The 16,110-nt window shown below is 46.4% G+C and overlaps 1 protein-coding gene across 1 annotated transcript in view; it reads right to left on the minus strand.

Annotated features, from left to right (window-relative positions):
* Nucleotides 1-13,968, minus strand: part of cmklr2 (chemerin chemokine-like receptor 2) — a 61,933-nt gene extending 47,965 nt beyond the window's left edge. Inside the window, 1 exon segment of the mRNA XM_052148742.1 lies at nucleotides 13,846-13,968. The gene's annotated coding sequence lies outside the window, so the exon portion shown is untranslated.
* Between the last annotated feature and the right edge of the window lie 2,142 nt (nucleotides 13,969-16,110).

The raw sequence follows: 16,110 nt of genomic DNA on the forward strand, positions 1-16,110 counted from the left end.
TCGATGTCTCAGAATAAATGTAATCAGGCCAGTAGCTCCGCAGCAGTTCCCCATTGTTAGCATCAAACTTGTGACCCAGCCGAACAGCCTTTCCAACCGGCCCACAGCGTCAGAGACAGCCTGTTCACAGGTATCATTCACCAGCTTCTCACGGATTTCACGTACTCTCTGTAGAATGTTCGGCTCCTCTCTTAGTTCACACAACACGCCTTCAACAACTCCATGGATTCTCTGAGGATGCGGTGTCAATCCAAATGGTTTTAAAGCCTGGCCGATGACTTGGTTTAACACAGGTTTAAACAGTTTACTGGAAATTTCTTCAAAATGAGTGTAAAAGAAATACTTGTCAGGATCAAACAAGCACGAGTGCTGGATCTGACTGGGGTGATCCACTTCACAACCGTAGCACAACTCTTTTAACTTTAAATCGAGGAGATGATCCAGAATGACCACTATGACTGCTTTTATGAAATTGAACCCCTTCACACCAAAAATGCCATCCATGTCGTCCTCTCCCTTAAGAGCCTCTGCATCCGGAAGTGGGCATCCTGATCCATGGGATGAAATGAACGTTAGATTGCTGTAGCCAAGCTCCATGCAAAACTTGTCAAGCCAATGGCCGATGTCAGAAGACCCTACAACGGGGTCATCTCTTGCTGAAGTATCTGGGTCATTGGGTGATGCGACGGGCCCAGGAAGATATGTAGTAAAGTCTTGAGACATGTTGGTTTGAATGTTGGTTTGAAATGCGGTCAGTCACCGCCAGCCTTTAAGGTCTGTTGAAGGTGGGCGGTGTTACACGGTCACTCCCACGCTTTTCGGGGTCAAACAGGTTGACCTTAATTACATTGTATTGGTCATTTGCATCACACCATTTAAACAGTTTGTCTATCTTTGAAAAACATCATTCAGTATAGGAACATCTTTCCACTGAAACAAAAACTTCATTTGGAAACATTCATTGTGCTCTGTCTCTGGGAAAGGACACCCTCTGTCACTGAGACCCTGTTTGTCCTCGCTGGTAAGTATGTAGACATGGTCAGCCACCCTCTTGATAGTGTGGTTACCAAACACACGGTCTCTTGGAAATGATTCTGGAGATGCTCCATTATTCAGATCCCTCCAAACACGATTGTAAAATACATCCCAGTCCTTTTCCGTGAAATACAAACAATGGTCTTCATCCATTGCATCACCCTTGTTGAATAACTTAACAGTACAAGATGTTCTGTCAAAGTCGTACACACACAACTGTGTGTTGTTTAGATGAAATTCATATTTCAGATCTTCTAACGGCTCATGGAGAGACCTGGTCATGCCTGGACCATGACATCTCCTCGGAGCCCAATATATCTTAGTAAGTCTTTTTACATCATTTAACATTGTTTTTTTAGGAGTGCTGGGAGCAGCCATCGCACAAGTGGAAATCACAAAATACTTGCTGAATAGTTGCAATGAACAAACCCAACCCTTTTTAAATACACCGATGGGGGTATCAGAACAGACACGCCATATCACAGCATGTAGCCTACAACTACCGGAGGGGAGGGGAGGGGGGGCGGAGGGAAAGGTCAAATGTACAACAATTAAACCATAAATCAGGGCCATAAATCATTTTTTGTCACAACGTACATAATACATACTACTGACGTGGGCCTAGTAAAAGGCTGTGAACCGGTTGTAATCACCCCAAAATCTGATTACAGACCCTGTCAAGCGCAATACCCCCTAAAACGGGAGGCATTGCAGGGTATTATGCCAGTTTTTGACTCATTGTTGAGAGAAGGCATAATTCCCCTTCTGTCGCTCTCTCCACGTTGTGTCGGAGAAGCGACACTAGGGGTCTCTCTTGAGCGCCAATATTCACCTCTGATCATATTGAAAAGGGCCAATGGGAGTTGGCAGTCAGTATTTGCATACCCCGCCCCCGGACATACGGGTATTTAAGCGGGGCAAATACGGGAGTTCATTCAGAAAATTTCTTCGGAGCCGATGGTCTGTCTGCAGTTTTCTGCGAGTGACACACCACTTAAACGTTCCTGTTTTCCTCTGATGATCTGCATGCTGTTGGATCTTGACGGCGCACAACAGCGGCTTTCTCCTTTTCAGTGCACGGCATGCATTGTTGCCCCTGAGCGTTTCGACAGCGCAGACACGTACACACACACTGTGTATTAAAAGAGTTTTTACTAAAAGAGTAATTTTCTCTAAAAGAGCAAACACAGCGGCGTTGAACGTCCTTTTAAGGACGCGTCTTTTTCAAGATGCCTTTCTGCCCCTGTGTCGTTCCTGGATGCGGTAGAGTGCTCTCTGCTTCAGACGGCCACAGGCGCTGTCTCGTGTGTTTGGGCGCGATCACACCGAGGCGGCGTTTGTGGATGGTTCATGTTCTCACTGCGAGAACATGACCATGACCACGTTAGGTCACGGCTTGCTTTCAACAGAAAGCAAGCCACCCCAGCTGCACCCCGCATTGCTCCTTCTTCCCACGGGATTGAGGACGGTGCGGTTGGCGCTGGGGGCGATTTGGGGGCGGCAGCGGGTGCAGTTTCGCCGGGTAACCCCCCTCGAACCTCCCGTTCAGAAAGGGAATGCCGTCTCCAAACAGAGGCTCGCCCACTGGGTTGTCGACGCCATCACACTGGCTTATCACACCCAGGCCGTGCCCCTACCCTTGCGGGTCCGAGCTCACTCAACAGGGGGTGTTGCGTCCTCGTGGGCACTGGCCAAGGGCACCTCCCTAGCAGACATCTGTAGAGCCGCGGGTTGGGCAACACCTTCGCGAGGTTTTACAACCTCCGCGTTGAGTCGGTTGTGTCTCGTGTTTTCTCAGGTCTGAGCCCGTAGAACTCGGTAACACGTAGACCGACCGGCCGGGTGGATCGCTATGCCCAGCGCCTTTTCCTGACGCCAAGGTAAAGTAGTGCGCCTTCTTCCCAGGGCGCTCCACTCGAGTCGGGCCCCTGGTCGATTCCTCCCCAGCCCTCCGGGGCCGCGGTTCAGCGGAGGAACTCGCCGACCCAAGCCACTGCGTGGTACCCTGGTGGCCACCCTGTACTGGTATAGGGGCTCCACAGGTAAAATAAGAAGGCCTCCTGTTCGGACTCCCCTGTGTGTAATTCCACGGTTCTGTCCCCTTACGACGGACCCCGTGTCTCCCTTAGGCAGTTACAGCTGCCTCGGTCACCATGCTGTAGCAACTCCCCCCTTTCGAGGCTGGATCTACCACCGCGCCATACTTTCCACACGAGCCCTAAGACGGCTGTGTGACGTGTCTACCACTTTTCCTCCCCAAGAAAAAGGGCAGGTGTGGTCTCCGCAGGGTCTGGGTAAGACCCCCTTCCCTATATGCGTGTAAGGGCCCCGGCCGTGATTGCTCTATGCGAGAAACATAGAGAGAAAAGAGGCCCAGCCAGGCTGGCCCGTTCCCATGTTGGCAAACATCGCCCTCCCAGGGTAACTAGAAGGAATCTGATGTTCTTATGGGGCATTGGGGAAGGGTACGTGCAGCCAGGTACAGATGATGCGTGGCACTGGATGAAATCCCTGCCCGCCTCTGTATCGGCAGTCCATGTACAAGGTTCAGCGCATGGCAAGATTGGAATGGGTCCCCTAGTGTCGCTTCTCCGACACAACGTGGAGAAAGCGACAGAAGGGGAACGTTTGGTTACGTATGTAACCTCCGTTCCCCGAGGGAGGGAACGACACGTTGTGTCTTTCCTCCGCCATGTCGCTGAACCGGGCCACTGTTGTGGCCGGACCATTTCCGGCTCAGAAAAATCCTGAATGAACTCCCGTATTTGCCCCGCTTAAATACCCGTATGTCCGGGGGCGGGGTATGCAAATACTGACTGCCAACTCCCATTGGCCCTTTTCAATAAGATCAGAGGTGAATATCGGCACTCAAGAGAGACCCCTAGTGTCGCTTCTCCGACACAACGTGTCGTTCCCTCCCTTGGGGAACGGAGGTTACATACGTAACCAAACGTTATACCATGTCATGATTCTCCAGTTCGCACTCCAATCTTCCCTGTGAAGAAAATAAGAGATAAGAATTCACCAACTGAGTGGCGATTTGTGCAAGATCTTCAGGCCGTAAATTCAGCTGTCATTGCTAGGGCGGCACATGTATCAAACCCTTACACAATTTTGTCACAAATTCCGCAAAATGCAATGTATTTTACTGTAGTGGATTTGGCTAATGCTTTCTTTAGCGTCCCAGTGGACCAGAAGAGTCAGTTTTGGTTTGCGTTTGATTTTGACAATAAGGGTTATACGTTCACACGGTTGTGCCAGGGGTACACTGAATCCCCAACGATCTATAATGAAGCGCTTCGAAGAAGCCTTGAACTCCTAACACTGACAGCTGGAACGGCTTTGTTGCAATATGTGGATGATTTGTTAATCTGTGCATGTGATGAAGCTACGTGTGTGACGGACTCTGTGTCTCTCTTGAAGCACTTAGAACAGGAGGGACACAAAGTCAGTCTTTCGAAATTGCAGTTTGTGAAACAGGAAATAAAGTTTCTGGGACATGTCATCAGACCAAACAGTAAATCCATCTGTGACAAACGGGTACAGGCCATAAAAGATGTGCCAAAACCAATTACGAAAAAACAATTACTGTCATTTTTGGGCATGTGTGCTTACTGTCGTACATTTATTCCTAATTATGCCATTCTTGAACAGCATTTGCGAGCCCTGATGACAGGGAAAGGGCTGAGGTCATGTGACAAGCTTGCTTGGACAAGCGAAGCAGAGGAGGCATTTTCAAACATGAAAGTGCAAATGGCTCTGGCTCCCACTTTGGGCTTGCCAGATGTAAACAAACCGTTTGTTCAGATGACTGATAAGAAAAACGGCTTTATGACTTCTGTTCTTTTGCAGACTCATGGAGACAGACTGCGACCGGTGGAATATTTCTCAACCAAACTTGACGCAGTAGCAGCAGGGTTGCCACACTGTTTGAGGGCTGTGGCAGCTACTGAACTGGCAGTACTGGCATCCAGGGAATTTGTGGGGTATTCTGATTTAATTTTGATGGTTCCACACGCAGTCTCCATGATTTTGCAAGAGCAAAGAACGTCACATTTATCTACAGCCCGATGGCTGAGGTACCACACAATTTTATTGGACATGCCAAACATAACTGTTAAAAGATGCACAACTTTGAATCCTGCCACACTCCTCCCAACAGAGGAGGATGGCGAGGAGCATCACTGTTGTCTGTCAGCGCTTGAACAAGTGTGCACACCGCGCCCATATCTATTAGACACGCCATTAGACAATTGTGACAATATCCTCTTTGTGGATGGATCGGCTTCCAAAGATCCACAAACAGGAAAGAATAAGGTTGGTTACGCGATAACCACTGAATTTGAGGTCGTGACATCTGGCAAACTGCCATCAAATTATTCAGCTCAGGCAGCTGAACTGGTTGCTTTAACAGAAGCATGTAAACTTATGACAGACAAATGTGTGACAATTTACACAGATTCGCGTTATGCCTTTGGAGTAACACACGATTTTGGAGCTTTATGGAAGCACAGGAAATTTCTGAAGTCAGATGGCCGTCCAATATTAAATGCATCTCTTGTGTCTGAGCTTTTGGAGGCCGTTCTTTTACCAGACAAGGTCGCGATTTGCAAGTAGGCAGCGCATACTAACGATAACAGTTTAGTCTCAACAGGAAATGCACGAGCCGACGCGGCAGCGAAGGCCGTGGCAGCGATGGAGACAACAGAGACTAAGTGTGCTTTGATATCTGACAATAACCTCAACATTTCTTCTTGTTTACAGAGCATGCAAACTTTTTCCACAGGCAAGGAGAAAACCCGATGGAAGGCAGCTGGCTGTAGCTCTAAGGAGAATGTGTGGATGAGCTGTGATGGCATGCCTTGTTTACCCAAACACTTCTTTCCTCGTTATGGAAAGTTGATACATGTGTTAGACCATGTATCAAAAGCGGGGATGGTTGCACAGATGAAAGAATTGTGGTTTACAAAGGGTTTCACGATATTTGCTGAACATTTTTGCAAAAGATGTGTTATTTGTAACACACATAATGTGGCAAGAGGGATAAAAACACCTATAGTATCTCAACCACCATCAGGGGGGCCTTTTGATTATCTGATGATGGATTTCATCGAGTTGACCCCTTGTGGGAAACAGAAATACTGCCTGGTGATGGTTGACATGTGGTCCAAATGGGTTGAGGCCTTCCCAACCTCGAAACAAGACTCGGCAGCAGTAGCGAAGGCTCTTTTAACAGAGATTGTTCCGAGGTGGGGAATTCCAAGGAAAATCAGCTCGTACAATGGGACACACTTTGTCAATGAAGCAATAAAGCAGGTGGGTCAGTTTTTGGGAATTGACATGAGAACACACTGCAGTTATTGAGAGGGAGAATCAAACAATCAAGAACAAATTGGCTAAGTGCTGTGAGGAGACTGGGCTCACATGGGTTAAAGCGCTCCCAGTTGTGTTGATGTACACCAGAATGAGAAAAAGAGTCAAAACAAATTTGAGTCCATTTGAAATACTTTTTGGTAGACCAACATTCATGGGAATAGAAAGGGGTAGACAAAGGCTGCCATCAACAGATCTGTGTGAGAATGACATGTTGAATTATTGCAAAGAAATGTCTTCTCTGTTGTCCAATGTTTGTGTTCAGGTGAAAAGCTGCATAAGATCAGGCCTGGCGATTTTGTTGTGATTCTTGACCTGAGGAGAAAGAGCTGGAAGGCCAAAAGTGGGCTGGCACCATTCCAAGTGCTACTAACGACTCACATGCCAGTGAAGGTCGCAGAGAGAGCTACGTGGGGGTTCATGCCAACCATTGCAGGAGAATCAGCAAAAGGAAGAGATTGTACCGAGTGAATGTCAATAAACGCCGAGATCAAGTTTGAACACCAAGTACCACTATCAGTGGAAGAGTAAGGCCAACCACAGAGAATAACAAGGCCTGTGTTCAGAGTGGACCCCATCGTGTGGTTACAAGCAGTAATCATTGTGAAGAGGTACGAACTGAAAATAATTCAAGAGCATTAACAACAGACCCATGCATTCTAGCTGTGTGTGTGTTTTAAGAAGAGCAAGATAAAAGGAGGAGGAGGAGACTAGGAAAGGCAGGCAGCCCTAACTGTGGAAACAGCATCCGGCTGGGCACCGTTAATCAGCAAAACAGATAAGACTCTGAGTGCGTCAAAGACTGAACTCCTCCACTTGCATTCTGGTCACACAGCTGCAGTAATGATCTAGCAAACGGAAGAAATGGAGCGTCCGAGACCGTGGCACCCATTCAGAGTGCAGGTAATGTGTGGTCTGGGTAAGAGTATGGGCATAATGACTTTGCCGGCAGTGACAATTTGTATGATGATACTGCAGGCTTGAGAGTGTTATCAACAGGAAACCACACCAACTGGACTGAGACAACTGCGCCAAACGATACCATCCAACGGTTCAAGAGAAGCGCATTTATGTTTGTGGAGCCAACGCATGGCCTGGAAGGAGAAATCATCATGATTCAGGAAGGAACGAATGTGACTTTCAACTGCAACCCGTTCCAAAAGAACTGTCCGAACTGTGAGGGACGCAGCGAAGAGTATGCACCTTTCTATGTCTGCAGAGATCCATGCAAGTGGGGCGACATGAAAGCATACTACTACGACTACAAGAAGGGGAACGATGAAAGATTCAGAGTGCAAACGAACCACAGACTCAGCAGTAAAGACTCAACAAGGAGAGGGTTTGAAATGAGGGATATTATTATACTTTATTCTTTGTATTTTTATAGCCTGCTGACATAACCAAAATGTTAAATTGATGTGTTTTTCCTACTTAATCTGTACACTATTTCTTGTTTATACTGAGGTGACTGAGGGTCTGATTTTATGTCAGATATGTAACGGCGTTTACTCATTTAGCCCGGCTTCACATAAAGTCTTTACTTGCTTGCTAATACTTAAGGGGACTATCCCCACACAAAAAAGCCTAAGCTGTTTATTTTTTTTTTCCTTTCCAAATGTTATTTCACAAATGTTTAAGAGAGTGATCATTTATGCGAAAATCAGAGGTGAAGAGTGTAAGTGTGACGATATGACTTAAAAATTGTCTTATTGTTTATTATTGTGATTGAGTAATCTGTATGATAAAAAGCGGGGAATTGTTGTAGAAATTTTTGATAATCAGTGGTCAAGACTCAGTCATCACACAGGAATGCCATCTGGTCTTCTGATCTGGAAAGAGAGAAGACATTGGGAAATTTATGTTTGAACAAGGGACAGTATTTACGACTGAAAAGCAGAACAGAGACACCTCGGTCCAGGCTGAGTGGGGACCTCTGCCCTCTTCAGGTCAGAGGTCATGTAGTACAGGGGGATATGTTTGGGCTGGTTAATAGTAAATCAGGCCTAGTAGCCTAGTCCCTGTATCAGAGGGAGAGAAGGGGGGAGGAAGATCTGCTTCTGCCAGTTGACCTCGGGGAGAAATGTATAAGAAAGGCAGCCCTGCCTGATAAAAACACTCTCTCATGACACAGATGGGTTGCTGTGTAATGACTGGGTCTTCTTGCAAGAATACATTTATTTTAAAAGACTGTTTGAGTCAGAGTGTCTCTTACGCAGTGATAATGGTTGGTTGATAATTTTTTGCCACAACACCATCAATACAACCTGGACTGGTGTAGGGGATAAAGCATGTTTTAGAGACATGTTCCTGAAGACCATTGTTCAAAGTAAGTTGGATATTTTTTTATATTTAAGTAGATGTGTATGACCTTATGCCATTCAAATGGAATGACAGATCTTTATTTTCTACAGGAGCCATCTGGAAGAACCCGGCAATCCAGGATGCCACTGATAAGGCAATCCAGGTTGACGTTACGCGTTACCTGAAAGGAGCATCTGAGCGCCTGTAGCCTCGACCGTCCCTGAGCCAGCGCCTGTAGCCTCGACCGTCCCTCAGCCAGCGCCAGTAGCCGTGACCGTCCAGGAGCCAGCGCCAGTAGCCAGGACCGTCCAAGAGCCAGCGCCAGTGGTTGTGCCCGTCCTAGAGCCAGCTCCTCTCGAGCCTCCCAGGGCTCCTCCTCTCGAGCCTTCCAGGGCTCTGCCTCTCGAGCCTCTCGAGCTTCATAGGGCTCCGCCTCTCAAGCCTCTTGAGTCTTCCAGGGCTGCTCCTCCCGAGCCTCCTAGGGCTCCGCCTCTCCAGTCTCTCGAGCCTTCCTGGGATCCGCCTCCCAAGTCACTCCAGTCTTCCAGGGCTCCGCCTCTCAAGCCTCTCGAGCCTTCCAGGGATCCGCCTCCCAAGTCTCTCGAGTCTTCCAGGGCTCCTCCTCCCGAGCCTCCCAGGGCTCCGCCACTCAAGCCTCTCGAGCCTTCCAGGACTCCGCCTCTCGAGCCTTCCAGGGCTCCGCCTCTCGAGCCTTCCAGGGCTCTGCCCCTCCAGCCTCTTGAGCCTCCCAGGGCTCCGCCCCTCAAGCCTCCTGAGCCACCCAGGGCTCCGCCCTTCAAGCCTCTCGAGCATCCCAGGGCTCCACCTCTCAAGCATCTCGAGCCTCCCAGGGCTCCGCCCCTCAAGTCACTTGAGTCTTCCAGGGCTCCACCTCTCAAGCCTCTCGAGCCTTCCAGGGCTCCGCCCCTCGAGTCTTTCAGAGCTCCGCCTCTCGAGCCACTCAGGGCTCCTCCCCTCAAGCCTCTCGAGCCTTCCAGGGCTCCGCCCATCAAGCCTCTCGAGCCTTCCAGGGCTCCACCTCTCAAGCCTCTTGAGCCTTTCAGAGCTCCACCTCTCGAGCCACTCAGGGCTCCGCCTCTCGAGTCTTCCAGGGCTCTGTCTCCAGAACCTCCCGGGCCTCCTACGGCTCTGCCTCCACAGCCTCCCGAGTCTCCCACGGGTCCCCCTCCTGAGCCTCCTACGGCTCCACCTCCCGAGCCTCCTACGACTCCGCCTCCTATGGCTCTGCCTCCAGGGCCTCCTATGGCTCTGCTCTCAGAGACTCCAGAGCCTCCTACGGCTCCGCCTCCCGAGCCTCCTACGGCTCTGCCCCCAGAGACTCCAGAGCCTACCAGGTCTTCGCCTCTGAAACCTCCCACGGCGCCACCTCCCTCGGCTCCGCCTCCAGAGCCTTCCAGGTCTCCGCCCCTAAAGCCTCCTACGGCGCCACCTTCCTCGGCTCCGCCTCCTGAGCCGTCCTCGGCTCCGCCTCCCGAACCTCCCTTGGCTCCGTCTCCTGAGCCTCCCTCGGCTCCACCTCCAAAGCCTTCCAGGCCTCCGCCTCTAAAGAATCCTACGGCGCCACCTCCCTCGGCTCTGCCTCCAGAGCCTTCCAGGGCTTCGCCTCTAGAGCCTTCCTCGGCTCTGTCTCCTGAGCCTTCCTCGGCTCCGCCTCCTGAGCCTCCCTCTGCTCTGCCTCTAGAGCCTCCCACGGCTCCACCCCCTGAGCCTCCAGAGTTCTCCATGGTTCCGCCTCCCTTGGCTCCGCCTCCTGGGTCTCTCTCGGCTCCGCCTCCTGGGCCTCCCGAGCCATCCTCGGCTCCGCCTTCCTCAGCTCCGCCTCCAGAGCCCCCCTCAGCTCCACCTCCTGAGCCTTCAGAGCCTCCCTCAGCTTCGTCTCCAGAGGCCCTCTCAGCTCCGCCTCATGAGCTTCCAGAGCCTCCCTCAGCTCCACCTCCTAAGCCTCCAGAGCACCTCTCAGCTCTGCCTCCGGGACCTGTCCCTGTCCTGAGGCCGCCTCCTGGACCTGTCCCTCTCCGATGGCCTCCTCCCAGGCCCCCTGAACCGGCCCCTGCTCTACGGCCATCTCCCAGACCACCTAAACCTGTCCCTGCCCGGTTGACGCCTCCCAGACCACCTAAACCTGTCCCTGCCCGGTCCATACCTCCCTTGCCTCCTAATCCTATCCCTACCCTGTGGACGCCCCCCAGGCCACCTGACCCGGTTCCCTTCACACACCCCCAGAGACTGCTTGCTTGCCCTCTCGGCCTGCCTGGTCTGCCAGACTGCCCTCTCGGCCTCCCTGGTCTGCCTGTCTGCCCTTTGTGCCCCCATGGACTGCCTAATTGCCCCTTGTGCCCCCGTGGACTGCCTAATTGCCCCTTGTGCCCCCATGGACTGCCTAATTGTCCCTTGTGCCTCCTTGCTTTGTCTCTGTGTCCCTTGTGCCCCCTTTGGTCTGTCTGTTTTCCCCCTTTTCTAGCCCCTCTCTCCTTGACCATTTGTTTATTTTTTCTATTATTTTGCTTCTTAGGACTGTCTGGAATCCGGTCCTTTTGAGGGGGGCTATGTCACGTTCCTGTGTTTGTCTGCCCCATGTTTTCCGTGTCACCCTTCACCGATCCCATTCCATGTCATGTTTTCCCTGTTGAGTCTCACTGTCCGTGTGTAAAACTACACTTCCCACAATTCCCAAATCTTCTCACTGCCATTATTGTGTCATTGTTTGCACCTGTTTGTCGTTTGTGATCCTCCTGTGTCTGTGTATATAAACCCTGTGTGTTTTCCACTCCTTGTCTATCGTTGTAAGTTGAATGTTGACGTTTTGTTTTCAGGCTCTTGTACTCTCTGTCTTTGTTCGAGGTTTCCCTCTCTTTTATGGATGTTTCCCCAACCTGTTTAGCCCCTTTATGTTTTCCTCATTTAGTTTATTTTTTCCCATCGTGGACTTTTCGTTTGTTCCTGGGTTTGTTTTTGTTTATATGCTTGCCCAATAAAGCTGCATTTGGATCCGCATCTCCCGTCTGCCTCCTCCTTCCCACACAATTCGTTACAATACCAAAGATTTCAATTATTTAATATACAATTTGCTGCTTATTTCATTGTTACAGTGCTTAACTATTCTATTTTTAAATATAGCTTGTAAATCCTAGATTATACATCTAATACTTGATATCTGCACATTATCTGGTATAAAATATTCTACTTACCGTGACTTTAGTATTGGCTTATTTCATTCCGTCAGTGCTTAACCATTCTATTATAGTTTGTAAATCCTATTTCATACCTCTGATACTTGATATTGCACGTTAACTAGTACCAAAAATTCTACTTTCATTCCGTCACAGTGCTTAACTTTTATTCTATTGTTAAATATAGCTTGTAAATCCTTGTGCCACAGGTCAGCATTGCAGTTATAATGGTATATTCTACTCCAGAGCTTTACTCTAAATTATTACCACTTATCCTATTGTTAGAAATGACTTGTAAATATGATGTTATACCTCAATTTATTTGGTATCCTGCACTTTATTTGGTACCAAATATCCTCATTGCTTATGTTTACTGGTAATTCTTTTCATCCCAGAGCTGACCTCTTTATATTATTAACAATTATTGTAAGTGTTACAATAGTGTTTTTTTTTTATATATGTTTTTACCAAAATTGAATTGGAAACCTGCATGTTCTTTAGTGTGTGTGTGTGTGTGTGTGTGTGTGTGTAATGTTTGTATTTTTCTGTTATTTATATTTCAGTGATCTGATTTCTTGTTTCAATGACAGTTACTGTACTTTGAAATGTGGAATTAAAATGCCAAATGGAAATTTGTCTGGTTTGATCAATCATTATTCTTGATAAACTGCATGCTATAAATATAAAACAAAAAAAATAAAAAAAATAAAAATAATAAAAATATATATATATATATATATATATATATATATATATATATATATATATTGTTTTTTTTGTAAGCGGCGGCAGATCGCTCGAAAATAGCGTTTGCCTCCGACACCCGTGGAAGGTCCGCCTTCGATATAACAGCGGCAGAACGGCGGATGGCCAGCGGGCTGGCCGCGGAACGAAGGCGGTAGGAAGGCGGCTGCCGCTTTTAAAAAGCGGCTGCCGCCGGCGGTGCGCCGTCAAACGTGTTTGCGATAACGCCATTCTGCCGCTTCTACTGCCTCCGGAGCACCGCCAGCGGCCCGCCGACTCATTGCTATCTGGGGTGGTGCTCTTCTGCAAAATATGCCTGGGTTGATTTTAAAACTAAAAGATTGTGATATCCTCCTGGGTGTTTCCTTGTTATTGTTCCCAGAGCTGAACAGGAATGAGAGAGAGAGGGTGAGGGGGTGAGAGTTGAAAGAAGAAAGAGAGGCAGGAATGAACTGGGCCTGCCCTTCCACACCCCAAAACACACACTGTCCCTGTCTCCCTTCACAAAATCATTCATGAGTTTTGTTTTCTGTGCCCTCAGGAGACCTCTGGTCTGGATACTTTTGTCAGTTTGTTTTGCCAGCATGTGCACAGAGGTCTTTTATAATTCAGCTCTGTCACAATCTCACAACCATCTCACTCAACAAGAATGAATCATGACATGATCTTTCCATGGGTGCTTCCAAAAACTTTATGATACAAATGAGAGAGGAGAATGGAGAACCATCTCTGGAAATACAACTGTTATGAAATGTTACTGAAATTGTGCTGCATTTGGGAAAACAGCTCAGTTTTTCATTCAAGTCACGTCATAAATTAAACAACTGATCTGTCATTGCGGAACATTTTAAATCAAACTGACTAATTATGTCACTTCATCTTAGAATCCAAATATGAGCAATATGGGCATGCTTTCCACTCTTAAAAATAAAAGTGTGTGTGAGAGAGAAAAGGCAGCCCAATGTCACAAGAAAACCTTTTAAGCTTCTACAAATAACTTTTTATAATTCCTTTTAAATTTACAAAAAAAGCTGTAAATAACAAAGAAGAATCTTATGAGCGTAATGACTTTATATCTATGTAGTGACAGCTGACTTACAAATAACGGTTCTCACAGTTAATAGGGTTTACACAATCGTGTATTAAACCAAAGAAGCAAACTGTTATTGTATCCAAGATTGCAACAGAACACGAGGCATACCTTATTTGTTGGATGGAGTTGTTGTGGTCCGTATCTGCAGCCGGAGTCACAATCCCAAATGTTTCAGGAGAAAGTTGATATAACCCGTGTTAGGTGTCGTCTTACAACACTGACTATCTCGAGAGCTGGAGTGAATGAAGTCTGGAACGACTTTGCAGACCCCTCCCCTTATGCAAATGAAACTTACGCAAAAGACGCTTTTTATTTTTGAGTAACAAATTAAGATTAATTAAACAGATTCATCTTAATTAAAATAACCACTTTTAAGAAAAGGTTTGTCAATGCGCTTAAGTTTAAGTTAAAATTTTTGCTTTAAAAAAAAAGGCAAGTCTGGTATGTGTAATAAATGAGACATATACTATACAAATACAAATACTTTTTCAAGAAACCTTGGCTTGGGATGTACAGATCAAGAGCTGAATTGAGAAGATGGTTCATTGTTTAAACTTAGAAAGAGAGACTGTTCTTCACGAGAAACCCAACATAACATCCTTTTGATTAGACCTTTTCTGAATCGCATATCGTATCTTTGTTTTTGTGCAATTAATAATAATGTACAGCTGAGTCTTACTGTGTGATTTAGTGATCACAGTGGTTTGGAACCAAAACCAACCCACATGAAAACCCTGGTAAATATCCTGTTCTGTGGAAATTAAGGGTCAGCACAGGCATTTCAATAGGGAAGGAAATGGTTGATTAGGGGTCATAGTTCAAGGTTGCAGACTGCAATTGAAAAGAAAAATGTCAGTTTGATTAGCCGGGTGCTGTCTTCAATAAGACAGAGGCCTAATTTGAATCCTAACAGGACGTGTAATTTCATAATGTTAGGAACAGACAGCTAGAGGACACATAATGACAACACTACAGGATAAACATTACTAAGCTACTGGAATGCATTAATTAGGACTAACTTTTCATTTATTACAATTTTAAATTCAACTTAATATCAACTATAACAGTGACTAGGGTCTTGATGATCTTTGCTAAAAAAAAACTATGTAAACACAAAAAAGAAAGAAAAAAAAACTATGAAACATTGAATTTGATGATTAATTTGCTCTTTTTTCATGTATCTGTCCTTCTGTACATAACATTTATTTTTAAAGATCCTTGCCATTTTTGGGGATTTCCGCCTGGATTTGGCCTACCCAAATTAAAAAGCTTCCCATTCCCACATACTTTGGCCTAAATACACAGTTTTGGTGTCATTTTACAGGAAACCCTTCGAAGTTGCATAAAACACTGCTACAAATTAAAAAAAAATAAATATATGTTGTCTGAACAGTAATAACCCTCCTAAAAAAAGAGGCGCTTTTTGATTTTTTTTTAATATAAATTCATTTTTGAAAGTGTATATAACTCAAGCCCTGTAAACCCTAGCAGCAAGCAGACAGTTTTGGCTGTTTCCACTAGATGTCAGCAAATACCTGAAAAAGGAATTTTGTCTGTATCATGTTTTATTTAATATCTATTTCAATTTATTTGAAGGGAGGAATATTACCTTTTTTTGGTGTACTTTCCGCCTACCCAAATCTAAAGTCTCCCCATACCCATATACAGTGCTATAAATGCAAAATCCCAGTGTAATTTTACAGAAAACCCTTTGTCATTACATAAAACACTGTTGAAAGTGGTTAATATGCACTCAGGTGTCTGGTGAGACGCTGCCTGTGTGTTTTGCGACGTAACCTACCTAGTGATCACTTCACAGTCAGGATGCAATATCACAGCCCCTGATTGGTCTATTTGATCTTGAGAGACATTGCCGGAAAGCGGAGGGTCTAAGCTTTACGGCAATATATGTTTATCCGGATCGGATGTTTACATATTTTCCTGGATTGTTGAATATCATATAACATTACTTTGTGGTGTTTCTGCACTCGCGTGACATATCGAGGGATTACTTGGGCACACAACCACAGAAAACACTGAAAAATGGCTCATTTTGCAGAGAATAACCTAAAGTAAAGGATTATGTAGCATTTGTGGCTAACTGTGCTGTCTAGTGCGAGTAGCACAGCAAATATTCAATAATTTCACTTGTATGTTTACAAATGTTGATTGTATACTTCATGATTCATTCGAAGTGTATTAGATATGTGATTATACCTCAATAAAAAGACTTATTGGAACTTCTTACTGGCAATGAGAGCTTTCATTTGATACATGGTTTGTACATGTAGCGTCATATTTGAGCGATATGAGAAATATGCGTATTCAAAAACGCATCATAATTATGACACGACTTTTGATGGGTGGAACTAT

This window comes from Xyrauchen texanus, chromosome 18, assembly GCF_025860055.1.
Source record: "Xyrauchen texanus isolate HMW12.3.18 chromosome 18, RBS_HiC_50CHRs, whole genome shotgun sequence".
Lineage (NCBI taxonomy): Eukaryota > Metazoa > Chordata > Actinopteri > Cypriniformes > Catostomidae > Xyrauchen > Xyrauchen texanus.